This window comes from Nerophis lumbriciformis, linkage group LG06, assembly GCF_033978685.3.
Source record: "Nerophis lumbriciformis linkage group LG06, RoL_Nlum_v2.1, whole genome shotgun sequence".
Classification (NCBI taxonomy): domain Eukaryota; kingdom Metazoa; phylum Chordata; class Actinopteri; order Syngnathiformes; family Syngnathidae; genus Nerophis; species Nerophis lumbriciformis.
In genome coordinates, this window is record NC_084553.2 from 54,130,001 (window position 1) to 54,156,787 (window position 26,787).

The following is a 26,787-nucleotide window of genomic DNA, read 5'->3' on the forward strand; positions in this document are numbered from 1 at the left end:
CATTTATCCCACTCCCAAAGTTATACGAAAGGTTCCAGAATTGTTTCATTTGTCAAGGCCAAGGCTTGTCACGATTACACACAGCTGGTAGTTTCCCTCGGCTAATCTCGTCCTCGATCTTTCAGTTTGAAGATATGATATTTCTTAAGTGAGCCGGCTAAATAACATTGACTGTTCTCGGCAAAGGGGCGGGTGAGTACGGGAGGGGGGCATACATTGGTAAAAAAAATAAGCGATGTGGAATCATGTACAACAGGAGTGGCCTACATTCTGCTGTTTCTTAATGTGACATGATGTAATGCGCACTGACTCTTTAGAAGGACGAATCAAATTGTTGCAAGCACTAGGTTGGTTAAAAGCAAAGCCAGTAGAACCCCTGTCCTTCTGTCTGACCTATAGCTGCAGTAAGGTGCCCCCCCCCACCCCCATGTTGAATTAACTGGTTTTCCTATCGTTTTTACATTGATTAACAGGCTTAGTGCCATTTGGCTTGCAGGCTTTATTGACTGGGTGCACCTGGCTCGAAAAGCTTTTGTACCTTTCTTTGTTTTAAGTGTTAAGGCTTGATATATTACTCTGATAAGTGTAAATAAAAAGTGAAGTCCATAAAACATGGGCTGACCATGGCCTGACCTCATCAGTTGAAGTGGAGAAACTGGCCGCATGGTCTGAAAATGCAGGTCAAGGCTCAACTAGTGCAGAAAATGTCAATTACGCCCCCCCCTGCACGAATCCTTCCTTTTTTTAAAGATACTTGCACTGGAGAAACAAGGGAGGAGGGGCAGAGGAAGTGGGGTGGGCTCTACTCTTAACAGGGGCTGTAGTGAGAGCTAGAAATCAATACTGCAGGAAAGAGGGGGTTGGACAACTGACACATACAAGGTTGTTTCAGTGTGTGCTAAATAACAGAGATTTCTAAAGATGCTCCTGTATGAGAGTGTGCAGGAAATGGTGTTCATTCATAATCATTAATGTGATTGTGCTCATTGTGTCAGTTATGTGTGACAAGCTGCTTGGATGAATTGTACGGTTGAACCAATCAATAGAAGAATCAATGGAGGAATACTCGCTTAGGAGAAAGCTTGTTACTCTTCTCCAGTGTTTTTGTATTTTTTTCTACAGTAGTTAAATGTCTGACTTTATACCTCATAAGGCTAACGATTATATTCTACATTAACCAGTAATACCTTTTCCAATTCCAAAAAAGGAACACTGTTTGTCTTACACCACACGGAATAGAAATTGAAAGAGTAAATGAAACCAAATTTCTAGGTATAATGATTGATGGGAAATTGAACTGGAAATCTCATGTAAAAAATATACAACATAAAGTAGCAAGAAACACGTCAATAATGAATAAAGCAAAACATGTTCTGGACCAAAAAATCACTCCATATTCTCTACTGCTTGCTAGTGTTACCATTTGTGAGTTATTGTGTAGCAATATGGGGAAATAACTACTAAAGTACACTTCATTCATTAATGGTGTTACAAAAAAGATCAGTTAGAATAATACTTAATGTTGGATAAAGAAAACATACAACCCTTTATGTATTGAATCAAAAATACTGAAATTCCATGACATAGTGAATTTGCAAACAGCTAAAATTATGCATCCATCCATCCATCTTCTTCCGCTTATCCGAGGTCGGGTCGCGGGGGCAGCAGCCTAAGCAGGGAAGCCCAGACTTCCCTCTCCCCAGCCACTTCGTCCAGCTCCTCCCGGGGGATCTCGAGGCGTTCCCAGGCCAGCCGGGAGAGATAGTCTTCCCAACGTGTCCTGGGTCTTCCCCGTGGCCTCCTACCGGTCAGACGTGCCCGGAACACCTTTCTAGGGAGGCGTTCGGGTGGCATCCTGACCAGATGCCCGAACCACCTCATCTGGCTCCTCTCGATGTGGAGGAGCAGCGGCTTTACTTTGAGCTCCCCCCGGACGACAGAGCTTCTCACCCTATCTCTAAGGGAGAGCCCCGCCACCCGGCGGAGGAAACTCATTTCGGCTGCTTGTACCCGTGATCTTGTCCTTTCGGTCATGACCCAAAGCTCATGACCATAGGTGAGGATGGGAACGTAGATCGACCGGTAAATCGAGAGCTTTGCCTTCCGGCTCAGCTCCTTCTTCACCACAACGAATCGATAATTAGCTAAAATTAAACACAAAGCAAACTATAACCTGCTACCCAAGAATATACAACAAATTTTCTCAACAAAAGAGGAAAATTATAATCTTACAGAAAAATTTAATTTAAAACATTTGCACGCACGTACAACACTTAAGACAGTCAGTATATCAGTATGTGGAATTCAATTATGGAATGGATTAAGCAAATAAATCTAACCATGTACTAATATGATCCACTTCAAGAAACTCTTCAAACTTAAAGTGTTTACAAAGTACAAAGAAGAAGAACCAGGATAAACATTCTGAATTTATCTCATCCATCCATTCATTTTCAAGATAATCTTACTCATCTCATCATATGCAATATAACTTACTTCACCAATTATTATTCACTTATTTTTATTGTTTTTACCTATGGAGTATATTGTGAATAAATAGAGAACAGGAAGTGAACAAAAGTTATAGCAACCGCTATGAAAAGGAAAAGGGGTAGGATTAAATCAACTCTGCTTCTTCCTACTCCTTTTCAAACATGTTGAATAGAGAAACTGGAAATTGTGATGTATCATGTTGTATGCATGCATGTTCGAAATAAACTCAAACTCAACTCAACTCAACTCAACCATTAGTAGGCCTTAGTTTTTGTGCAATTTGGTTTTCAGTTTGAGTATTTTTCACTTTACTCGGCCTGGTTTGCCTGCGCAATTTCTCAGGATTTATGCAGATCCCTACATATCAGCAAGTACCAGAAGGTAAAAAACGTTGCTTTTGCATTATATTGCGAAACAAAACGCCAGATAATATGTTTTGCCTTACACACACACACCATAATAATACTCGTATGTTGAAGCACATCAAGCGGTGCGGCTTCATAGCATACCAAAGTCGTACTAAAATATTTTGATAGATTTTTGAGCACTGTGTGTAATGTTCTATATTTTCAATGGAACATATACAATGTTGGGGTTGTCTACTTGAGTCATATTGCCGTCATAGTGCAGTCTACACGTATCTCTTATGTTTGACTGTCATCTACTGGTCACACTTATCATTACACCGTGTACCAAATAAAATTGCTTTGAGGTCTGTACGCAAAACCAGAATTATTCCGTACATTAGGCGCACCGGGTTATAAGGCGCACTGTCGAGTTTTGAGAAAAAAAAAGATTTTATGTGCGCCTTATAGTTCGAAAAATAAAGTAAATATCAGCTCCACAAGCAAACTTTTTACTACGTACAGCTAATCCATGTCCATACACTGTAGTTCCAAATTAGATTGTACCTTTTGATAGGAGTATAAGCACAACATAGAAACCAAATAGGACAATATTTCAGGCAATCATGATGGATCAATATTGTACAGGATTATTCTAATTTTTCTTTCCATTTAAACTGGGAAGTCAGAATTTACAAGTTCCTTGTCGGAAGTTTCGACTAGAATGCACCCCGAGGTCAGATTTCCAAGTCTTAGAGTCCTGACTACCCCTGAGTTGGCTTTGAAAAATCGCTGCTCTGATTGTGAACAATAATAGAAGCTTGTGTGATAGTCATTGGATGTATATATATGGTAGTGTTACTGTAGTGAAAATAACTTTTTCACATGGTATATGCGTCCCAGTGTTTCTTATTCGTCCACTGTGTCAGAAGGTTGCAGAAGTAGCGCATATTTGTCTAGAAGTCGGTTGTATTCAGATAAGGCCAACTCATGTAAAGCTTTCACAGATGTGGCTATCGTGTCACACGTTTTGTGACGTCATTTGCAGATTCAACTTCCGAGGTAAATGGAACGCACCTTGAGTCACTAACCTACGTCCACCTCAAAAGGTACTGCTGGGATTTGAACCCAGGGTCTCCTGTTTACAAGACAGGCGCTTTAACCAACTAAGCCACAGTGCCACAAGTTACCTTATTGCATCTTTTCAGTAAATATACTGCATATTTTTTCTAAGTGAACAAGACTCCGAGGTACTTGAACTCCTCCACGAGTGGGGGAAGAGTGGATCGTGAGATTGACAGGCGGATCGGTGCGGCGTCTTCAGTAATGCGGACGCTGTATCGATCCGTTGTGGTGAAGAAGGAGCTGAGCCGGAAGGCAAAGCTCTCAATTTACCGGTCGATCTACGTTCCCATCCTCACCTATGGTCATGAGCTTTGGGTTATGACCGAAAGGACAAGATCACGGGTACAAGCGGCCGAAATGAGTTTCCTCCGCCGGGTGGCGGGGCTCTCCCTTAGAGATAGGGTGAGAAGCTCTGCCATCCGGGAGGAGCTCAAAGTAAAGCCGCTGCTCCTCCACATCGAGAGGAGCCAGATGAGGTGGTTCGGGCATCTGGTTAGGATGCCACCCGAACGCCTCCCTAGGGAGGTGTTTAGGGCACGTCCGACCGGTAGAAGGCCGCGGGGAAGACCCAGGACACGTTGGGAAGACTATGTCTCTCGGCTGGCCTGGGAACGCCTCGGGGTCCCACAGGAAGAGCTGGACGAAGTGGCTGGGGAGAGGGAAGTCTGGGCTTCCCTGCTTGGGCTGCTGCCCCCGCGACCCGACCTCGGATAAGCGGAAGAAGATGGATGGATGGATGGATTTTTTCTAAGTCTTCGCTTAATTTGTACTCGGAAGTCAGAATTTCTGAGTTCCTTGTCAGAAGTTTTGACTGGAATGCCCCCGAGGTCAGATTTTCAAATTGAGAGAGGTCTCATCACCCCTGAGTTGGCTTTCAAAGATGGCCGATCTGAGTGTAAACAGCAATAGAAGCTCCTGTGGTTGGTAGTCTTTGGACATATATACATTGTAGTGTTACTGTAGTGTGGTTAGTAGTGGCCTAGTGGTTAGAGTGTCCGCCCTGAGATCGGTAGGTTGTGAGTTCAATCCCCGGCCGAGTCATACCAAAGACTATAAAAATGGGACCCATTACCTCCCTGCTTGGCACTCAGCATCAAGGGTTGGAATTGGGGGTTAAATCACCAAAAATGATTCCCGGGCGCGGCCACCGCTGCTGCCCACTGCTCCCCTCACCTCCCAGGGGGTGATCAAGGGTGATGGGTCAAATGCAGAGAATCATTTCACCACACCTAGTGTGTGTGTGACAATCATTGGTACTTTAACTTTAACTTTAACTTTAATTACTATTTTTCATGTGGTACATGTGTCCTACATCACTAGCGTCTTTGTGTTTCTTCTATATCGACAGTGTTTGAAAGTTGCAGAAGTAGTGGATATTTGTCCAGAAGTTGGTTGTATTCAGATAAGGCGGAGCCACGGATGTGGCAATGTTGATTTCGGACCTTGTCGCTCAGCTTTGACGCCATTCCCAGATTCGACTTCTGAGGCAAATTTAAGGCACCGTTCGTCACTAAGATCTCAAAAGGCACTGCTGGGAATTATATCCAAACTTTACCTTTTGATAGCAGTAAACACAACATAGAAACCGAAAAGACAATATTTCAGTAAAACCTAATGGTTGTTCAATAAATATCGTACCAAATTATTCTGAGTCTTTGTTTTATCTCTACTAGGAAGTTCGAATTTCCGAGTTCCTTGTAGGAAGCTTTGACTGAAATGCCTGCCAAGATCGGATATCCAAGTCGGAGAGTCCTCACCACCCCGAGTTGGCTTTTAGAGATGGCTGCTTTGAGTGTAAACAATAGCAGAAGCTTGTGTGATAGTTGTTGGACGTATATATATGATAGTACTGTAGTGAAATTAACTTTTTCACATTGTATACGCGTTCCACATCGCTCGCGTCTTTGTGTTTCTTATTCATCCACCATGTCGGAAGGTTGCTGAAGTAGCGCATATTAGTCTAAAAGTCGGTTGTGTTCAGATAAGGCCAGCTCATGAAAAGCTTTCACAGATGTAGATATCTTGTCGCACGTTTTTGTGACGTCATTCGCAGATTCGACTTCCGAGGTAAATGGAACACACCTTGAGCCACTAAAGTACATTCACCTCTAGAGGCACTGCTGGGATTTGAACCCAGGGTCTCCTGTTTACAAGACAGGCGCTTTAACCAACTAAGCCACAGCGCCACAAGGTACATTGTTGTAGCTTATATAGTATATACTATAGTATATACGTTTTCTTAGTCTTCGCTTAATTTGTACTCAGAAGTCAGAATTCCTTGTCCAAAGTTTCGACCAGAATGCCCTTGAGGTGGTTGGTAGTCGTTGGACGTATTTACATTGTAGTGTTGCTGTGGTGTAAATTACTATTTTTCATGTGGTAGATGTGTCCTACATCACTAGCGTCTTTGTTCTGTATCCACAGTGTCTGAAGGTTGCAGAAGTAGCGCATATTTGTCCAGAAATTGGTTGTATTCATATAAGGCGGAGCCACGGACATGGCAATCTTGATGTTGGACCTTGTCGCTCAGCTTTGACGTCACTCCCAGATTCGACTTCTGAGGCAAATTGAAGGCACCGTTAGTCACTAAGATCTCAAAAGGAACTGCTAGGATTTGAACCCAGGTTCTCCTGTTTACAAGACAGGCGCTTTAACTAACTAAGCCACAGCGCCTCCACATATCTCAGTGTATCCTTTCAGTCAATATAGTACATAATTTTTCTAAGTCTTCGCTGAATTTGTACTCGAAAGTCATTATTTCTGAGTTCCTTGTTGGAAGTTTCGACTGGAATGTCCCCCGAGGTCAGATTTGTAAATTCAGAGAGGTCTCATAACCCCTGAGGTAGCTTTCAAAGATAGCCGATCTGAGTGTAAACAACAATAGAAGTTTCCGTGGTTGGGACGTATATACATTGTAGTGTAAATTACTATTTTTCATGTGGTACATGTGTCCTACTAGCGTCTTTGTGTTTCTTCTGTCTCCACAGTGTTTGAAGGTTGCAGAAGTAACGCATATTTGTCCAGAAGTTGGTTGTATTCAGATAAGGCGGAGCCACGGATGTGGCAATCTTGATTTCGGACCTTGTCGCTCAACTTTCACGTCATTCCCACATTCGACTTCTGAGGCAAATTGAAGGCACCGTTAGTCACTAAGATCTCAAATGGCACTGCTGGGATTTGAACCCAGGGTCTCTAGGTGCTTTAACCAACTTAGCCACAGTGCCACACATTAATCATTTGACCCTGTACAGCCATTCCAGGTCTACAGACGGCAGCTCCAAATTAGATCCAAACTTTACCTTTTGATAGCAGTGTAAACACAACATAGAAACCAAACAAGACAATATTTCAGTAAAACCTAATGGTTGTTCAATAAATATCGTACCAAAGTCTTTGTTTTATCTCTACTAGGAAGTCGGAATTTCCGAGTGCCTTGTCGGAAGCTTCGACTGAAATGCCCGCCGAGATCGGATATCCAAGTCGGCTTTTAAATTTGGCTGCTTTGAGTGTAAACAATAGCAGAAGCTTGTGTGAGAGTTGTTGGACGTAAATATATGGTAGTGGGATCTGAGCCGAGGATGTCGTTGTGGCTTGTGCAGCCCTTTGAGATACGTGTGATTAAGGGCTATTTAATAAACTTTGATTGATTGATTGATTGATAGTGTTACTGTTGTGAAAATAACTTTTTTTCATGTGGTATGCTCGTGCTACATTGCTAGCGTCTCTGTGTTTACTTTTCATCCACTGTGTTTAAAGGTTGCAGAAGTAGCGCATATTTGTCCAGAGGTTGGTTATATTCAGATAAGGCCAGGGCATAAAATGCTTCGGTGAATGTGGCCATCTTGATTCCAAACCTTATAACTGGAATGCTTATTGCTCAACCTCTTTTCCAGATCTGACTATCGCGGTACAGGGTAATGCACAATTAGTCACTAGCCATACCTTACATATATTGAAAATGGTAATTCCAAATTAAATTAGGATTGTACATAAACAACACGTGGGAAAACTTAATATGTGTACAGGATTATTCTTCTCTTAGTCTTCAACACATGAATCCATAGCCACTGAGTGACTTACACTTCAAAAGGCACTGCTGGAATTTGAAACAAGAATCTACTAGCATCTAGTCCAGCACTTTAACCGACTAATCCATAGCACCATATAAGAGTTGGAAATGACATCCAAATTGTACCTAAGCGCAACATAGAAACCAAATAGGACAAGCCTGATTGATGTTCAATGTATATTATGCATTGATTATGTCTGAAGTGCCCACTTGTAAACCCTTACTTACTGAGCTCAAAAGGCACTGCTGGGATTTGAATCCCAGATCACCGTCTTACAAGACAGGCACTTTAACCAACTAATCCACAGCACCCCAAGTGATCCAGTTAAACCTGTAGAGCCAGTCCATGTTTATATAAGGTTGTTCCAAATTACAGCCAAATATACCTTTTGACAGCAGTGTACAAAAACAAATAGGACACAACTTTTTTTTTCATGTGGTATACGTATCCCATATTAGTAGTCTCTTTGTGTTTCTTCTTAGTCTACCGTGATAGAAGGTTGAAGAAGTAGTTCATATTTGTCTAGAAGTTGGTTGTATTCAAATAAGGCCAGCACATGAATAGCTGTCACAAATGCGGCTATATTGGTTTGGAACCTTGTTGCTCGGCTGTGCCGTCATTCCCATCTCCGAATTTTGAGGTAAATAGAACACACATACAAAAAAAAAAAAGGCACTGCTGGGATTTGAACCCAGGTTCTCCTGTTTACAAGACAGGCGCTTTAACCAACTAAGCCACAGTGCCACAAGAGAGAAACTTGAATCTGATCTGCCATTCCATGTCTATACAAGGTAGGTCCAAATTGTAATTTGTGAAAGTAGTGTAAACACAACATAGAAAACCAAACAGGACAATATTTCAGTCAAACCTAATAGATGTTCAATAAATATTGTACATAATTATTCTGAGTCTTAGTTTTATTTGCACTAGGAAGACTTTATTTCCGAGTTCCTTGTCAGAAGTTTTGACTGGAATGCCCCCTGAGATAGAATTTCCAGATCGCCACTACCGAGTTGGCTTTCAAAGATGGCTGCGTTGAGTGTAAACAATAATAGAAGCTTCTGTGGAAGTTGTTGGACGTATACACTTGGCAGTGTTACTGTTTGAGAATGACTATTTTTCATGTGGTATATATGTTCTACATCGCTCGCGTCTTTATGTTTTGTTTTCATCCATCGTGTTTGAATGTTGCAGAAGTAACGCATATCTATCAAGAAGTTGGTTGTATTCAGATACGGCTAGCACATAAAAAACTTTTACGGATGTGGCTATCTTAATTTCAGACTTTGTCGCTTGGCTGTGGCGTCATTCCCAGATTCGACTTTTGAGATAAATTGATGGCACCATTAGTAAGTAAGCTACTTTCACCAAATTTGAACCCAGGGTCTCCTGTTGACAGGACATGCGTTTTAAAGAACTAAGTCACAGGGCCACTAGTAAACCAGTAGACTATGTACAACTATTCCAAGTCTATACACGGTAGTTCGAAATACATAGGACAATATTTCCGACAAACTTAATAGATGCTCAATGAATATTGTACGTACGTATTTTGAGCCTTTCTTACTTTTGTACTAGGAGATCGGAATTTCCCAACACTAGTAAATGGAACGTATTATTAGTCACTAAGCTACTTTGACCTCAAAAGGCACTGCTTAGATTTGAACCCAGGGTCTTCTGTTTACAAGACGGGCATTTTAACGGACTAAGTCACAAGGCCACTAGTGAACCAGTAGAATCTGTACAACCATTCCAAGTATACAGGTATACACGGTAGTTCCAAATACATAGGACAATATTTCCGACAAACCTAATAGATGTTCAATGAATATTGTACGTCATTATTTTGAGTCTTTCTTACATTTGTACTAGGAAGTCAGAAGTTCCCAACACCAGTAAATGGAATGTTTTATTAGTCACTGAGCTACTTTGACCTCAAAAGGCACTGCTTGGATTTGAACCCAGGTTCTCCTGTTTACAAGACAGGTGTTTTAACCAACTAATCCACAGCGCCACAAGTACATTATGTCTTTTGAAAGCAGTGTAAATGTAACATAGAAACCAAATAGGGCAATATTTCCGGCAAACCTTGTAGTTGGTCAACAAATGTCCTACCGGAATATCTAAGTCTTTGTTCAATTTGTGCTGGGAAGTCAGAATTTTTGAGTTTCTTGTCAGAAGTTTTGATTGGAATGTCCCCCGAGGTTGGATTTCTAATTCGTGGAGTCCTCACCACCCCCGGGATTTCTGGCTTTCAAGATTGCTGCTTTGAGTGTAAACAAGAATATAACTTTGTGTGATAGTTGTTAGGGTGTGTATATATGGTGTGTTAATACAATTTTTTCATGTGGTGTACGTGTGCTATATAGGTAGTATATTTGTGTGCTTCCTTATCAATTGTGTTTGAAGGTTGAAGAAGTAGTGCATATTTGTCCAGAAGTTTGTTATATTCAGAGAAGGCCAGCACATGAACAGCTTTCACGGATGTGGCCATCTTCGTTTCGGACTTCGTCGCCCGGCTGTGACGTCATTCCCAGCTCCGAGTTCTGAGGTAAATGAACGGTACCATTAGTCCCTGAGTTAATTTCACCTCAAAAAAGGTACTGCTGGGATTTGAACCCAGGGTTTCCTGTTTACAAGACAGGCGCTTTAACCAACTAAGTCACAGTGCCAGTGCTACTTGAGTGTGTACAGTCGTTCCATGTCAATACAGTTTCAAATTAGATCCAAATTGTACCTTCTGATAGCAGTGTAAATGTAACATAGAAACTAAATAGGACCATATTTCAGTCAAACCTAAAATATGTTCAATACAAATTGTACATAATTAGTTTGAGTCTTTGATACATTTTGTAATTTCGTAATTTTCGAGTTCATTGTTTAAAAGTTTCGACTGGAATGACCACCGATATCAGATTTCTAAGTCGGCAAGTCCGCACCATCCCCGGCTTTCAAAGATGGCTACTCTGAGTGTAAACAATAACAGAAACTTGTGTGATAGTCGTATATAAATGGTGTGTTAATTACTTTCCATGTGGTTTATGTGTCTTACATTTCTGGTGTCTTTATATGTCTTCTTCATCATTTGAAGGTTGCAGAAGTAGTGCATATTGGTCCAGGACATGGAAAGTTTTGGTGGATACAGTCATCTTGATTTCCGACCTCGTAGCACCTCACCATCCCCAAGTTGGCTTTCAATGATGGCTGCTCTGAGTGTGTACCATAATATCATCTTCTGTGTTAATTGTTAGTTGGACTGGTCCGATATTCGGTAAGTTAATTAACTGACGATGAATGAAAATTAAATTGGTAAGTTTTCCAGCGTCGATAAATCGCCATATGCATGTTGCTTTCAGCAGCTGCGCGCATTTCTGCCATAGCAAAAAGAAAAGAAGGGGGTGATATAGATTTGTCGCTATTAACTATTTGCAAAATAAGTCGCCAAGAGGATTGACAACACTGTCGGCGCCATCGTCAAATACGTGTTTCGCTTTAAGGCAGTATTTTCAACTTGATGTGCTAAAAACGTTGATTAAAACATTTGTCACTTACCTTATTTGTATTCAAAGATCTGTTTTGAAGTGAAATTGGCCGCTTCTCATCGTAATCAAAGACTGTGGAAAAAATGTGTGTATTATTCATATTTGATAACGCGATAATTTATTTGTATTAACCACATGCGTTAACATGACAACCCTAATATAAAGTATATATGTATATGTGTGTGTATATATATATATATATATATATATATATATATATATATATATATATATATATATATATATATATATATCAGCAAACACATTTGGGACCTCAAAGACAATAATGTTGAATATTCAATAACATGGCAAATTCTTGCATCCAGCACACCTTACAATAGTGGTAATAAAAGATGCAACCTATGCTTGAAAGAGAAACTGTTTATTATCTACCGTCCAGACCTGTCATCCCTCAACAAGCGCAGCGAAATTGTAACAACATGCCGCCATAGACGGAAACACCTCCTAGGTAACACATGAACCAATCACCACGCCCCTAGGCCAGCCTGTACCCACCCACTCTGTGCCCTATATAAACCATGGTATGCGAATGCTCCCATTAAAATCTCCTGACGATTGAGGGTACCCCCCTCATGAAACAGGCCTGTAGAGATGAAATAGTCTTGTGATTTTTTTCCCCACACATACATATATATATATATATATATATATATATATATATTGTACTTTGCATGCTGTCGGTATTCGGCCCCCGGCCAAATTCTTTTCGCCCTCCAGTCAAAAGGACACCCTTGGTTTAAAGGGTCCTATTGTTAGTTAAGTCATGTACAACTCTACCTCTGCCTACTTGTTCATTATTGAAGTACAACTTTGTTTGTCAATTCTGTTATTTAGCCTTTTTATTTTTTGTTTTGGTTGTACATATTTGAGAGCCCCCCCATCCCTTCCTTAACATATTCTATTGCTTTTGTTGAGATTTTTATTCAACTGCAAAATTTGGCTAACAGACAAAGTATATTTTATTATAATTTTTATGTTTTATTTAACTTGGAGATTTAAAACTTTACCTTCCAATTACAATGGTAAAATATATGAGAAAGACAAGTATATTGCATTTGAAAGAATATACATTATGTATCATCATTACATCAGTGGTAAATTTGGTCTCCAAAAATAATGGCAAGAATATCGTTTATCGACAATAATTTGTATGTCAATATCTCGTCAACAAAATGTGTTATTTGCCCAGGCGTTGTATATTGTGTGTTAATTTTTTTTCATGTGGCATAGATGTCCTATATTTCTTGTGTCTTTGTGTTTCTTCTTTGTCCACCATATTAGAAGGTTGCATAAGTAGTGTATATTTGTCTAGAAGTTGATTGTATTCAGATAAGGCCAGCACATGAAAAGCTTTCACGGATGTGGCTATCTTGGTTTAGGATCTTGTCGCTGGCTGTGATGTCACTCCCAGTTCCATCTTCTGAGGTAATTGGAACGCACTGTTCGTCTATTTTCACCTCAAAAAATAAACAAAGGAGGTACTGCTGGGATTTGAACCCAGGGTCTCCTGTTTACAAGACAGGCACTTTAACCAACTAAGCCACAGAGCCATAAGGAAGCTACCTGAATGTGTACAGCCATTCCATGCCTATACAAAATAGTTCCAAATTGGATCCAAATTATACCCTTTGGAAGAAATGTAAACACAACAAAGAAACTTCAGTCAAACCTAATAGGTGTTCACTAAATATTGTACATAATTATTCTGATTATTATTTGTACCAGGAAGTCGGGATTTCTCAGTTCCTTGTCTTAAATTTCGACTGGAATGCACCCCAGATCGGATTTCCAAGTCGAAAATTCCTCATCACCCCCGAGTTGGCTTTTAAAGATGGCTGCTTTGAGTGTAAACAATAACAGAAGCTTGTGTGATATTTTTTGGTTGTATACACATGGTAGTGTTACTGTAGTAAAAATAACTTTTTTTAATCTGGTATATGTGTAGCTAGCGTCTTTGTGTTTCCTCTTCATCCACCGTGTTTAAAGGGGAACATTATCACCAGACCTATGTAAGCGTCAATATATACCTTGATGTTGCAGAAAAAAGACCATATATTTTTTTAACCGATTTCCGAACTCTAAATAGGTGAATTTTGACTACCGTATTTTCCGCACTATAAGGCACACCTAAAAACCACAAATTTTCTCAAAAGCTGACAGTGCGCCTTATAATCCGGTGCGCCTTATATATGGGTTAATATTAATATTAATTTTCATAAAGTTTCGGTCTCGCAACTACGGTAAACAGCCGCCATCTTTTTTCCCCGTAGAAGAAGAAGAAGCGCGCGGTGCATGCTGGGATATGTGACGTTTCATTTCCATTTGTGTGTTTATGTAAAGACCCCAAAATGGCTCCTATTAAGTGTGTTGTCTGTCTAATTATAAATAATGCAGACGAGGCGTGTTAACTGAGTTCTCAACGTTTACTCACAGCGTGCTCATAACCACATTCTAACTCCCAGCATACAACAACGCTTCTCAGGGCTACCGCGCATGCTCGTCACTATCGTTGCATGCTGGGTAGTGTAGTTGTAGGGACGGCGTGGCGCAGTGGAAGAATGGCCGTGCGCGACCCGAGTGTCCCTGGTCCAATCCCCACCTAGTACCAACCTCGTCATGTCTGTTGTGTCCTGAGCAAGACACTTCACCCTTGCTCCTGATGGGTGCTGGTTAGCGCCTTGCATGGCAGCTCCCTCCATCAGTGTGTGAATGTGTGTGTGAATGGGTAAATGTGGAAGTAGTGTCAAAGCGCTTTGAGTACCTTGAAGGTAGAAAAGCGCTATACAAGTACAACCCATTTATCATTATTTATCATTTATATTTGCTAGCTCATAACATCACATTAAGAGACACGCTTACGTGCTTAATTCAATACTCGCCGTCATTCCGGGTGGATTGACAAAAGACCTCCAGCCGCTAGATATTGGTGTCAACAGGGCATTCGAAGCTAGACTGCTAACTGCGTGGGAACAGTGGATGACAGAAGGCGAACACATGTGACGTTCACCAAGACAGGGAGACAGCGCCAGACGACATACGCCACTATCTGCCAGTGGATCGTAAATGCCTGGGCTGATTCAGTCTCATCTGTGGTCCGAGCTTTCAGGAAGGCAGGAATTGTCACTGAACTTATAAACGGCAACGACACTGACTCCATTAATGACGACTTCGACGAGACGGAGCCGGCCATGTTGGATGCCGTATTCGCTCAACTGTTTAATTCGGACACTGAAGAGGAAGAATTCGAGGGATTTGTGAATGAGCTATAACTTCATAAAGTGAGCTTTACATTTTTATTTAGTGTGTTGTGTTGTGTGACATTAACGTTTGAGCAACGTTGAGTTATTGATATATTGTTATTGCTCTGCACTATTTCACGTGTTACTATATTGTGATTGCACGTTTGATTTACGTAACACGAGTAAATCAGCTGTTTATTCATTTTGGGAGTGAACAGAGTTGTCAGAACGCTGGTTTGTTATCTATTAATAAAATTTGACTGACCTATCTGACTGTTTTGTTGACATAGGTGCGCCTTATAATCCGGTGCGCCTTATAGTGCGGAAAATACGGTAATTAAATGCCTTTCTATTATTCGCTCTGGGAGCGATGATGTCACAACGTGACGTCACATCGGGAAGCAATCCGCCATTTTCTCACTTTCGTCGGTGTGTTGTCGGAGGGTGTAACAATACGAACAGGGACGGATTCAAGTTGCACCAGTGGCCCAAAGATGCGAAAGTGGCAAGAAATTGGACAACATTTGTTCAAAATACGAGGCTGTGGGGAAAGCCGACGAAATGGTCAGTCATTTGTTTCGCACACTTTACCGACGAAAGCTATGCTACGACAGAGATGGCAAGAATGTGTGGATATCCTGCGACACTCAAAGCAGATGCTGACATCAACTCCTAAACTGGACAGATCAGCTTTCAGGAAAGGAGAGCGGATGAGGGTATGTCTACAGAATATATTGATTGATGAAAACTTTATTCATTACTCGCGGTTTTACGTAAATTATTATACATAAACTGTGTTTACCAATAATTTAGCTTAAAAACATTTATTTTTTTCAATCATTCGAATACATTCGGGTAGTCTTGTGTAATGCAGTATTTTGTGTCTATTTAGGTATGGTTAACCTGAGTGCTGAAATCGTGGAAAAATATATGTTCTTAGCGCGCCTGAAATGGGCTGTCTGCACTCTCAAAGTGCATGTTGTTGCCAAATGTATTTCATATGCTGTAAACCTAGTTCATAGTTGTTAGTTTCCTTTAATGCCAAATAAACACATACCAATTGTTGGTTAGAAGGCGATCGCCAAATTCATCCTCGCTTTCTACCGTGTCGCTGGCTGTCGTGTCGTTTTCGTCGGTTTCGCTTGCATACGGTTCAAACCGATATGGCTCAATAACTTCAGTTTCTTCTTCAATTTCGTTTTCGCTACCTGCCTCCACACTACAACCATCCGTTTCAATACATGCGTAATCTGATGAATCGGTTAAGCCGCTGAAATCCGAGTCTGAATCCGAGCTAATGTCGCTATGCCTTGCTGTTCTTTCCGCCATGTTTGTTTGTATTGGCATCACTGTGTGACGTCACAGGAAAATGGACGTGTGTATATAACGATGGCTAAAATCAGGCACTTTGAAGCTTTTTTAAGGGATATTGCGTGATGGGTAAAATTTTGAAAAAAACTTCGAAAAATAAAATAAGCCACTGGGAACTGATTTTTAATGGTTTTAACCATTCTGAAAATTGTGATAATGTTCCCCTTTAAAGGTTGCAGAAGTAGCACATTTTTGTCCAGAATTTGGTTGTATTCAAATAAGGCCAGCGCATGAAAAGCTTCAGTGGATGTGGCCGTCTTGATTTCAAACGTCATAACTGTGCTGCCCTAAAATGCTCTGCTGGGATTCAAACCCAGGATCTTTGGTTTATTAGAGCGGTAGTTTAACCAACTGACCCACAGCGTCATTGTAAACCAGCACATAGATAATCAAATCTGTGTGAGAAATTTGCAATGTATCACCAAAATAAGTTGCATTTATGGAGATTCACAGCTCTTTAAATGAAACATGGATTGGAAAATTTGATATGTTAAGATGTTTTAGTCTTCAAATTTCATTAGTTTGATGGGTAGACAGTGGAATTGGTTCTTGCATACAGAGCTGTTGCTGCCCTAAAAGGCCACTGCTGGGATTCAGACCCAGGATCTCTTATTAACTGGACAGTTGCTTTAACCAACTAAGCCACAGATGTTCCAATGTAACTGTACTTTTTATTCAATATTCAGAGTAGGTGGCATGAGCCTGCAGATAGATCATCATATCTGTGAGGGATATGTTCACCATTGAACTAATGCAGATTAACAGCTATTAAATTGAAACATGGAAAGACAAATTTGATATTTTCATCTCTGAATTTCACCACTTTAATAGAAGACAGTGCAATATGTTCTTGTGTGCAGAGCTAGTGCTGGCCGAAAGGAACTGCTGGGATTCGAACACAGATCTCCTGTTTACTAGTCAGGCGCTTTAACCAACTAACCCACAGCACCAATCCAATATGTAAGGGGAAAATAGATTTTGAACGCCAGAATAGGTTGAATTTTAGCAGATTCACAGCTATTCCAAAGCAACATGTAACCCTGTTTACAAGACAGACGCTTTGATCAACTAAGCCTCAGCACCCCTGTGTCAATGTTCAGTGTGGGTGGCCTGAGTCTGCAGATCAACCATCATGTCTGTGAGAGAAATTTGCAATGTAACACCAAAATAAGTTAGATTTATTGTGAAACTTCCACAGCTAAATCTGAACACAGCAAGCTTTTTTCACTTTGAAAGGCACTGCTGGGAATCAAACCCAGAATCTCCTGTTTACAGAACAGGGGCTTTAACTAGACAATCAAATATGTAAGGGGAAATGTGATTTGGAAATCCAGAATAAGTTGCAGTTAAGCAGATATTCCAAAGCAGCTCGGAAAGTCACATTTAATACATCTCATATTTTCATCTCAAATTTTCATTAGTTTGATTGGTAGTCAGTGGAAGTTGTCTTTGCACACAGAGTTTGTGCTGCCCTAAAAGGGACTGCTGGGATTTGAACCCAGAACCTCCTGACTACTAGACAGGTATTAACCAGTTAAGCCGCAGCGCCACATATGAAGCTTTTGAAATGGTACTCCCGTGTCAATGTTCAGGGTGGTTGGCCTGAGCCTGCAGTTGGACAATCATATCTGTGAGGGAATGCAATGTAACACCAAACTAAGTTGCATTTATGCATTTATACAGCATTTTAAATGAAACATGGAAAACCAAAAGGACATGTTCAGATGTTTTCATTTTCAAAATTCATTAGTTTGATAAGTAGGCAGTGGAATTTGTCCCTGCATACAGAGCAAGTGCTGCCCTAAAAGGCACTGCTGGGATTTGAGCCCAGAAACTCCTGTTAACGAAATAGGCACTTTAACCAACTAAGCCACAGCGCCACTTCTGTTGACTAGATTAATTCTAAAACTTCCAAGCACTGAGCTACTTTCACCTCAAAAGGAACCACTGGGATTTGTTTCCGGAATCTCCTGTATACTAGACATGCACTTTAGCTCACTAAGCCACAGCACCACCTGAGATTGACAATCAAATCTGTAAAAATGTGCAGTTTTGATTGACGATGAAATCTGTAAAAACTTGCAATGTAGCACCAGAAGTGGTATTTAAGCAAACTCACAGCTTTGATTTGGAAATCCAGAATAAATTGCAGTTAAGCAGATTCACAGATATTCCAAAGCAACATGGAAAGGCAAATTTAATATATTCAGATGTTTTCATCTCAAATATTCATTAGTTTGATTGGTAGTCAGTGGAATTTATCTTTGCATACAGAGTTTGTGCTGCCCTAAAAGGTACTGCTGAGATTCAAACCTAGGATCTCCTGTTTACGAGACAGGGACTTTAACCAACTAAACCACAGCGCCACATGTGAAGCTCTTGAATATGTATTTCCGTGTCAATGTTCAGAGTGGTTGGACTGAGCCTTCAGTTTGACAATCATATCTGTGAGGGAATGCAATGTAACACCAAACTAAGTTGCATTTATGCATATAGACAGCATTTTAAATGAAACATGGAAAAGCAGAAGTATTCATTTCAAAGTTCATTAGTTTGATAAGTTGGCAGTGGAATTTGTCCCTGCATACAGAGCAAGTGCTGCCCTAAAAAGCACTGCTGGGATTTGAACCCAGGATCTCCTGTTTACAAGACAGGCATTTTAACCAACTAATCCACAGTACCACTTCTGCTGCCTGAATTAATTTTAAAACTTCCACACACTGAGCTACTTTCACCTCAAAAGGAACCACTGGGATTTGTTTCCAGAATCTCCTGTATACTAGACAGGCACTTTAACTAAGCCACAGCACCACCTGAGATTGACAATCAAATCTGCACATTTTTACAGATTTGATTGATACAAATTTGCAGGTCTGATTGGCAATCAAATCTGTAAAAAAGTGCAATGTAGCACCAGAAGTGGTATTTAAGCAGACTCACAGCTATTCGAAAGCAGCATAGAAAGGTAAACATCTCCAAATTCCATTGGTAGACAGTGGGATTTGTCTTTACATACAGAGTTATTGCTGCCCGAAAAGGGACTGTTGGGATTCGAACGCAGGGTCTCCTGTTTACTGGACAGACACTTTAACCAACTAAGCTACAACACCATATACAAAGTTGCAGATAGACAATCTTAATATATGTGGGACATTTACGTTGTAAGCCTGTAAGGTTGTAAGGTTGCAGCTATTTAAATGAAACATGCAATGGCCAATTTGATACGTTCAAGTGTTTTCATTTCCAAATTTCATTAGTTTGATAGGTGGAATTTGTCCTTACTTACAGAGATAGTACTGCCCCAAAAGGCACTGCTGGGATTTGAACCCAGGATCTCCTGTTTACTAGACAGGCACTTTAACCAACTAAGCCACAGCACCATGTCTATTTCTCAGGTAGAAAATCTAATATGTGTGGGACATTTACCTTGTAACGGTAATAGGTTGCATTTATTCAGATTCACAGCAATTTAATTAAAACATGGAATGGCAAATTTGATATGTTCAGATGTTTTCGTCTCCAAATTTTAATAGTTTGATAGGTAAACAGTGTGATTTGTCCTTGTAACCAACTAAGCCACGGCGCCACCTGAGATTGCCAATCAAATCTGTAAAAAATTGCAGATTTGATTGACAATCAATTCTGTAAGAATGTGCAATGTAGCAGCAGAAGTGTTATTTAAGCAGATTCAAAGCTATTCGAAAGCATCCATCTGTAAATGTCATTAGTTCGATTAGTAGACAGTGGAATTTGTCTTTGCATACAGTTTGTACTGCCCTAAAAGGTACTGCTGGGATTTGAACCCAGGATCTCCTGTTTACTAGACAGGCGCTTTAACCAACTAAGCCACAGCACCGCTTACAAGGCAATTGTTGAATAGATTAATTCTAAAACTTCCACGAACTGAGCTACTTTCACCTCAAAAGGAACCACTAGGGTTTGAACGTAGAATCTCCTGTATACTAGACAGGCGCTTTAACCAACTAAGCCACAGCACCATCTTTTATATTGTAGATAGACAATTACATTTGTAAGGGGAAATTTGCATCGGAACACCCAAATAAGTTGCATTTATGCAGACTCACAGATATTCCAAAGCCACATGGAAAGGCACATTTAATATGTTTTTATAAGTTTGATCGGTAGATTGAATGCCCTGCGATGAAGTGGCGACTTGTCCAGGGTGTACCCCGCCTTCCGCCCGATTGTAGCTGAGATAGGCTCCAGCGCCCCCCGCGACCCCAAAGGGAATAAGCGGTAGAAAATGGATGGATGGATGGTAGATTGCATACCAATTAGTGCTGCCCAAAAGGCAATACTGGGTTTCAGACCCAGGACTGACTGTTTACTAGGCAGGTGATTTAACCAACTAAACCTCAGCACCATGTGTAAAGTCAAAGGTCGGAAATCTAAAATGTGTGGGACATTTACCTTGTAGCGGTAATAGGTTGCATTTATGCAGATTCACAGCAATTTAATTGAAACATGGAATGGCAAATTTGATATGTTCAGATGTTTTTGTCTCCAAATTTCAATAGTTTGACAGGTAAAAAGTGTGATTTGTCCTTGAATGGAGAGTTTGTGCTCTGTACCCTCATGCTCCTGCACCTGATGACTAGATTAACTCTAAAACTTTAACGGTTAAATACATATGCACTAAGCTCCATTCACTTCAAAAGGTACTGCTGGGATTTGAACCCAGGATCTCCTGTTTACTAGAAAGGTACTTTAACCAACTAAGCCACAGCACCATGTATAAACTCACAGGTATAAAATCTAATATGTGTGGGAAATTTACCATGTATCTGTAATGGGTTGCATTTACGCAGATTAACAGCAATTTAATTGAACCATGGAATGTTGATAGGTAAACAGTGTGATGTGTCCGTGTATGCAGAGTTTGTGCTCTGTACCCTCATGCTCCCACTCCTGATGACTAGATTAACTCTTAACGGTTAAATATGTATGCACTAAGCTACTTTCACTTCAAAAGGCACCGCTAGGATTTGAACGCAGGATCTCCTGTCTACTATACAGGCACTTTAACCAACTAAGCCACAGCACCTGATAGATAACAAGTTCTGTAAAAAATTACAATGTAGAACTAGAAGTTGCATTTATGCAGATTCACAGATATTCCAAAGCCACATGGAAAGGCACATTTAATATGTTTTCATAAGTTTGATCAGTAGAGAGTGGAACTTGTCCTTGCATACCAATTAGTGCTGCCCAAAAGGCAATCGTGGGTTTCCAACCCAGGATTGCCTGTTTACTAGGCAGGTGCTTTAACCAACTAAGCCTCAGCACCACTTGTGCAACTACTGAAACTGTACTCCTGTGTCAATGTTCAGAGAGGTTGGCCTGAGCCTGCAGTTGGACATATTAACCTGCAGAGAGACATTAAAATCTGTGAGGGATATTTACAATGCAACACCAGCATAAGTTGCATTTATGCAGATTCACAGATATTCTAAAAAATCATGGAAAAGTAAATTCAAAATGTTCAGATGTTTTCATTTCCAAATTGTATTGGTAGACACGGCAGAATATGTCCATGCATACATGACTCACCTATAAGGTACTGCTGGGATTTGAACCCAGGATCTCCTGTTTACTAGACAGGCGCTTTAACCAACTAAGCCACAGCACCATGTGCAAGCTGGTGTATAGACAACCCAATACGTCCCATTTAAGCAGTTCCACAGATACAGTATTTCAAAACAACAGAGAATGGCAAATGTATTATGTTCAGATGTTTTCATCTCCAAATTTAGTGTGATAGGCAGACCGTAGAAATGGTTAATAGTAATAATAATAATACATTTTATTTATAAGGCGCCTTTCTGGGCACTCAAGGACACCGTACAAAATCACAACAATAAAATCAAATTGGATAAAAAAAACAACAACAACAACAACAACAAAGAGAAAAGAAAAGATGATTACAAAGAAAAGATGATTACAATGAATAAGCAGTCAGGAATAGGTGTGTTTTGAGTCTTGAATTGAAGAGGGATATTGAATCTAAGTTGCGAAAGTCTGGTGGTAAAGAGTTCCAAAGATGTGGGGCAGATCTTGCATCCAAAGCTAGTGCTGCCCTAAACAGCACTGCTGTGATTCAAACCCAGGATTTCCACTTTAGTAGACAAGTGCTTTGCCCAATTAAGCCACAGGGTCACATGTGTACCTAAAAAACAGAAATAAACAGGAGTGAAACCTCTCACATCGAATACACAATGTGCACAGCCTACGTTCAATTACGTTGTAACACCAAAATAGGTTGCAGCTATATCAATGAAAGATGCAATGGCCAATTTGATACGTTCAGGTGTTTTCATCTCCAAATGTAATTAGTTTGATAGGTAAACAGTAGAATTTGTCCTTGCATACATAGATAGTACTGCCCTAGTAGGTACTGCTAGGATTCGAACCCAGGATCTCAACGGTAATAGGTTGCATTTATGCAGATTCACAGCTATTCGAATGAAACATGGAATGGCAAATTTGATATGCAGAGTTTGTGCTCTGTACCCTCATGCTCCCGCTCCTGATGACGAGATTAACTCTAAAACTTAAACAGTTAAATACATATGCACTAAGCTACTTTCACTTCAAAAGGTACTGCTGGGATTTGAACCCAGGATCTCCTGTTTACGAGACAGGCACTTTAACCAACTAAGCCACAGTACCTCATAGGTAACCAATGCAGTAAAAAATTGCAACGTAGAACTAGAAGTTGCATTTATGCAGATTCACAGCTTTTCCAAAGCAACATGGAATAGCAAATATATTAATGCATATATATATATTGCATACAGGTCCAGTACCATGTACATTTGTTTGTATAGTGTGTTGTGCTGTGCTCAGTTGCATTAAAGCAGATTCACAGCTATTCCAAAGTAACAAAAAAAGGAATGTTTAATATGTTCAAATGTTTTCATCTCCAAATTTAGTGTGATAGGTAGACAGTGGAAATGGCCCTTGCATACAGAGCTAGTGCTGCCCTAAAAGGTACTGCTGGGATTTGAACCCAGGATCTCCTGTTTACTAGACAGGCGCTTTAACCAACTAAGCCACAACACCATATACAATGTTGCCGTTTAATATATGTGGGACATTTACGTTGTAAGCCTGTAAGGTTGTAAGGTTGCAGCTATTTAAATGAAACATGCAATGGCCAATTAATACGTTCAAGTGTTTTCATCTCCAAATTTCATTAGTTAGATAGGTAAACAGTGGAATTTGCCCTTACTTACAGAGATGGTACTGCCCCAAAAGGTACTGCTGGGATTTGAACCCAGGATCTCCTGTTTACTAGACAGGCACTTTAACCAACTAAGCCACAGCACCATGTGTTAAGTCACAGGCAGGAAATCTAATATGTGTGGGACATTTACCTTGTAACGGTAATAGGTTGCATTTATGCAGATTCACAGCAATTTAATTGAAATATGGAATGGCAAAATTGATATGTTCAGATGTTTTTGTCTCCAAATTTCAATAGTTTTATAGGTAAACAGTGTGATTTGTCCTTGTATGCAGTTTGTGCTCTGTACCCTCATGCTTCCGCTCCTGATGAGGAGATTAACTCTAAAACCTTTAACGGTTAAATACGTATGCACTAAGCTCCTTTCACTTTAAAAGACACTGCTGGGATTCGAACCCAGGATCTCCTGTATACTAGACAGGCACTTTAACCAACTAAGCCACAGCACCACGTCTATTTCACAGGTAGAAAATCTAATGTGTGGGGCATTTACCTTGTAACGGTAATAGGTTGCATTTATGCAGATTCACAGCAATTTAATTGAAATATGGAATGGCAAAATTGATATGTTCAGATGTTTTTGTCTCCAAATTTCAATAGTTTTATAGGTAAACAGTGTGATTTGTCCTTGTATGCAGTTTGTGCTCTGTACCCTCATGCTTCCGCTCCTGATGACGAGATTAACTCTAAAACTTTTAACGGTTAAATACGTATGCACTAAGCTCCTTTCACTTTAAAAGGTACTGCTGGGATTCGAACCCAGGATCTCCTGTTTACTAGACAGGCGCTTTAACCAACTAAGCCACAACACCATATACAATTTTGCCGATATACAATCTTAATATATGTGGGACATTTACGTTGTAAGCCTGAAAGGCTGTAAGGTTGCAGCTATTTAAATGAAACATGCAATGGCCAAATTGATACGTTCAGGTGTTTTCATCTCCAAATTTCATTAGCTTGATTACAGTGGAATAACATTAGTTTGATAACAGTGGAATTTGTCCTTACTTACAGAGATGGTACTGCCCCAAAAGGGACTGCTGGGATATGAACCCAGGATCTCATGTTTACTAGACAGGCACTTTAACCAACTAAGCCTCAGCACCATGTGTTAAGTCACAGGTAGGAAATCTAATATGTGTGGGACATTTACCTTGTAACGGTAATAGGTTGCATTTATTCAGATTCAGAGCAAATTAATTTAAACATGGATTGGCAAATTTGATATGTTCAGATGTTTTCGTCTCCAAATTTCAATAGATTGATAGGTAAAGAGTGTGATTTGTCCTTGTATGCAGAGTTTGTTCTCTGTACCCTCATGCTCCCGCTCCTGATGACTCGATTAACTCTAAAACTTTTACGGTTAAATACGTATGCACTAAGCTACTTTCACTTCAAAATGCACTGCTGGGATTTGAACCCAGGATCTCCTGTTTACAAGACAGGCACTTTAACCAACTAAGCCACAGCACCTGACAGATAATACATTCTGTTAAAAATTTCAATGTAGAACGAGAAGTTGCATTTATGCAGATTCACAGATATTCCAAAGCCACATGGAAAGGCACATTTAATATGTTTTCATAAGTTTGATCGGTAGAGAGTGGAACTTGTCCTTGCATACCAATTAGTGCTGCCCAAAAGGCAATCGTGGGTTTCCAACCCAGGATTGCCTGTTTACTAGGCAGGTGTTTAAACCAACTAAGCCTCAGCACCACTTGTGCAACTACTGAAACTGTACTCCTGTGTCAATGTTCAGAGAGGTTGGCCTCAGCCTGCAGTTGGACATATTAACCTGCAGATAGACATTAAAATCTGTGAGGGATATTTACAATGTAACACCAGATTAAGTTGCATTTATGCAGATTCACAGATATTCTAAAAAATCATGGAAAAGTCAATTTAATATGTTCATAGGTTTTCATTTCCAAATTGTATTGGTAGACACTGTGGAATGTGTCCATGCATACAGAACTGATCTATAAGGTACTGCTGGGATTTGAACCCAGGATCTCCTGTTTACTAGACAGGCGCTTTAACCAACTAAGCCACAGTACCATGTGCAAGCCTGCGTATAGACAACCCAATACGTTCCATTTAAGCGGTTTCACAGATATGGTATTTCAAAACAACAAAGAATGGCAAATTTATTATGTTCAGATGTTTTCATCTCCAAATTTAGTGTGATAGGCAGACCGTAGAAATGGTTCTTGCATCCAGAGCTAGTGCTGCCCGAAACAGCAATGCTGTGATTCAAATCCAGGATTTCCACTTTACTAGACAAGTGCTTTGCCAAATTAAGCCACAGGGTCACATGTGTACCTAAACAACAAAAATAAACAGGAGTGAAACCTCTCACATCGAATACACAATGTTCACAGCCTACGTTCAATTACGTTGTGACACCAAAATAGGTTGCAGCTGTTTCAATGAAAGATGCAATGGCCAATTTGATACGTTTAGGTGTTTTCATCTCCAAATGTAATTAGTTTGATAGGTAAACAGTAGAATTTGTCCTTGCATACAGAGATAGTACTGCCCCAAAAGGTACTGCTGGGAGTCGAACCCAGGATCTCCTGTTTACTAGACAGGCACTTTAACCAACTAAGCCACAGCACCACATGTAATATTTAATGTAGAAAATCTAATATGTGTGGGACATTTACCTTGTAACGGTAATAGGTTGCATTTATGCAGATTCACAGCTATTTGAATGAAACATGGGATGACAAATTTGATATGTTCAATAGTTTGATAGGTAAAAAGTGTGATGTGTCCTTGTATGCAGAGTTTGTGCTCTGTACCCTCATGCTCCCGCTCCTGATGACTTGATTAACTCTAAAACTTTAACGGTTAAATACGTATGCACTAAGCTCCTTTCACTTCAAAAGGCACTGCTGGGATTTGAACCCAGGATCTACTGTTTACTAGACAGGTACTTTAACCAACTAAGCCACAGCACCTGAGAGATAACACATTCTTTAAAAAATTGCAATGTAGAACTAGAAGTTGCATTTATGCAGATTCACAGCTTTTTCAAAGCGACATAGAATAGCAAATATATTATTGCATATATATTGCATACAGATCCAGTACCATGTACATTTGTGTGTATAGTGTGTTGTGCTGTGTCTAAGGCTGCAGCTAGCGATTATTTTTCTACCGATTAATCTATAGATTATTTTTTCGATTAATCGGTTAATCTATAGATTATTTTTTTCGATTAATCTATAGATTATTTTTCCTTTTACCGATTATTTTTTTTATTTAAAATGAAGATGAAAAAATAAATGTAGGCCAGTTTTTTCAAAA

At 40.0% G+C, this 26,787-nt stretch overlaps 1 protein-coding gene and 21 non-coding genes across 22 annotated transcripts in view; 1 reads left to right on the forward strand and 21 right to left on the reverse strand.

Moving 5' to 3' along the window:
- Positions 1-26,787, forward strand: part of tox3 (TOX high mobility group box family member 3) — a 217,463-nt gene that overhangs the window by 30,206 nt on the left and 160,470 nt on the right. The window lies entirely within an intron of this gene.
- trnat-ugu (transfer RNA threonine (anticodon UGU)) lies at positions 3,945-4,018 on the reverse strand. The gene has a single exon. It is a non-coding gene; the product is annotated as a tRNA-Thr (tRNA).
- On the reverse strand, positions 6,075-6,148 carry trnat-ugu (transfer RNA threonine (anticodon UGU)). Its single transcript has one exon. It is a non-coding gene; the product is annotated as a tRNA-Thr (tRNA).
- On the reverse strand, positions 6,562-6,635 carry trnat-ugu (transfer RNA threonine (anticodon UGU)). Its single transcript has one exon. It is a non-coding gene; the product is annotated as a tRNA-Thr (tRNA).
- Positions 8,703-8,776, reverse strand: trnat-ugu (transfer RNA threonine (anticodon UGU)). Its single transcript has one exon. It is a non-coding gene; the product is annotated as a tRNA-Thr (tRNA).
- Positions 9,973-10,046, reverse strand: trnat-ugu (transfer RNA threonine (anticodon UGU)). Its single transcript has one exon. It is a non-coding gene; the product is annotated as a tRNA-Thr (tRNA).
- Positions 10,631-10,704, reverse strand: trnat-ugu (transfer RNA threonine (anticodon UGU)). Its single transcript has one exon. It is a non-coding gene; the product is annotated as a tRNA-Thr (tRNA).
- trnat-ugu (transfer RNA threonine (anticodon UGU)) lies at positions 13,072-13,145 on the reverse strand. Its single transcript has one exon. It is a non-coding gene; the product is annotated as a tRNA-Thr (tRNA).
- On the reverse strand, positions 18,814-18,887 carry trnat-ugu (transfer RNA threonine (anticodon UGU)). Its single transcript has one exon. It is a non-coding gene; the product is annotated as a tRNA-Thr (tRNA).
- trnat-agu (transfer RNA threonine (anticodon AGU)) lies at positions 19,512-19,585 on the reverse strand. The gene has a single exon. It is a non-coding gene; the product is annotated as a tRNA-Thr (tRNA).
- On the reverse strand, positions 19,988-20,061 carry trnat-agu (transfer RNA threonine (anticodon AGU)). Its single transcript has one exon. It is a non-coding gene; the product is annotated as a tRNA-Thr (tRNA).
- trnat-agu (transfer RNA threonine (anticodon AGU)) lies at positions 20,883-20,956 on the reverse strand. Its single transcript has one exon. It is a non-coding gene; the product is annotated as a tRNA-Thr (tRNA).
- trnat-agu (transfer RNA threonine (anticodon AGU)) lies at positions 21,782-21,855 on the reverse strand. The gene has a single exon. It is a non-coding gene; the product is annotated as a tRNA-Thr (tRNA).
- On the reverse strand, positions 22,822-22,895 carry trnat-cgu (transfer RNA threonine (anticodon CGU)). The gene has a single exon. It is a non-coding gene; the product is annotated as a tRNA-Thr (tRNA).
- trnat-agu (transfer RNA threonine (anticodon AGU)) lies at positions 23,215-23,288 on the reverse strand. The gene has a single exon. It is a non-coding gene; the product is annotated as a tRNA-Thr (tRNA).
- On the reverse strand, positions 23,482-23,555 carry trnat-agu (transfer RNA threonine (anticodon AGU)). Its single transcript has one exon. It is a non-coding gene; the product is annotated as a tRNA-Thr (tRNA).
- trnat-agu (transfer RNA threonine (anticodon AGU)) lies at positions 23,848-23,921 on the reverse strand. The gene has a single exon. It is a non-coding gene; the product is annotated as a tRNA-Thr (tRNA).
- trnat-agu (transfer RNA threonine (anticodon AGU)) lies at positions 24,211-24,284 on the reverse strand. Its single transcript has one exon. It is a non-coding gene; the product is annotated as a tRNA-Thr (tRNA).
- trnat-ugu (transfer RNA threonine (anticodon UGU)) lies at positions 24,875-24,948 on the reverse strand. Its single transcript has one exon. It is a non-coding gene; the product is annotated as a tRNA-Thr (tRNA).
- trnat-agu (transfer RNA threonine (anticodon AGU)) lies at positions 25,460-25,533 on the reverse strand. Its single transcript has one exon. It is a non-coding gene; the product is annotated as a tRNA-Thr (tRNA).
- trnat-agu (transfer RNA threonine (anticodon AGU)) lies at positions 26,021-26,094 on the reverse strand. Its single transcript has one exon. It is a non-coding gene; the product is annotated as a tRNA-Thr (tRNA).
- Positions 26,365-26,438, reverse strand: trnat-agu (transfer RNA threonine (anticodon AGU)). The gene has a single exon. It is a non-coding gene; the product is annotated as a tRNA-Thr (tRNA).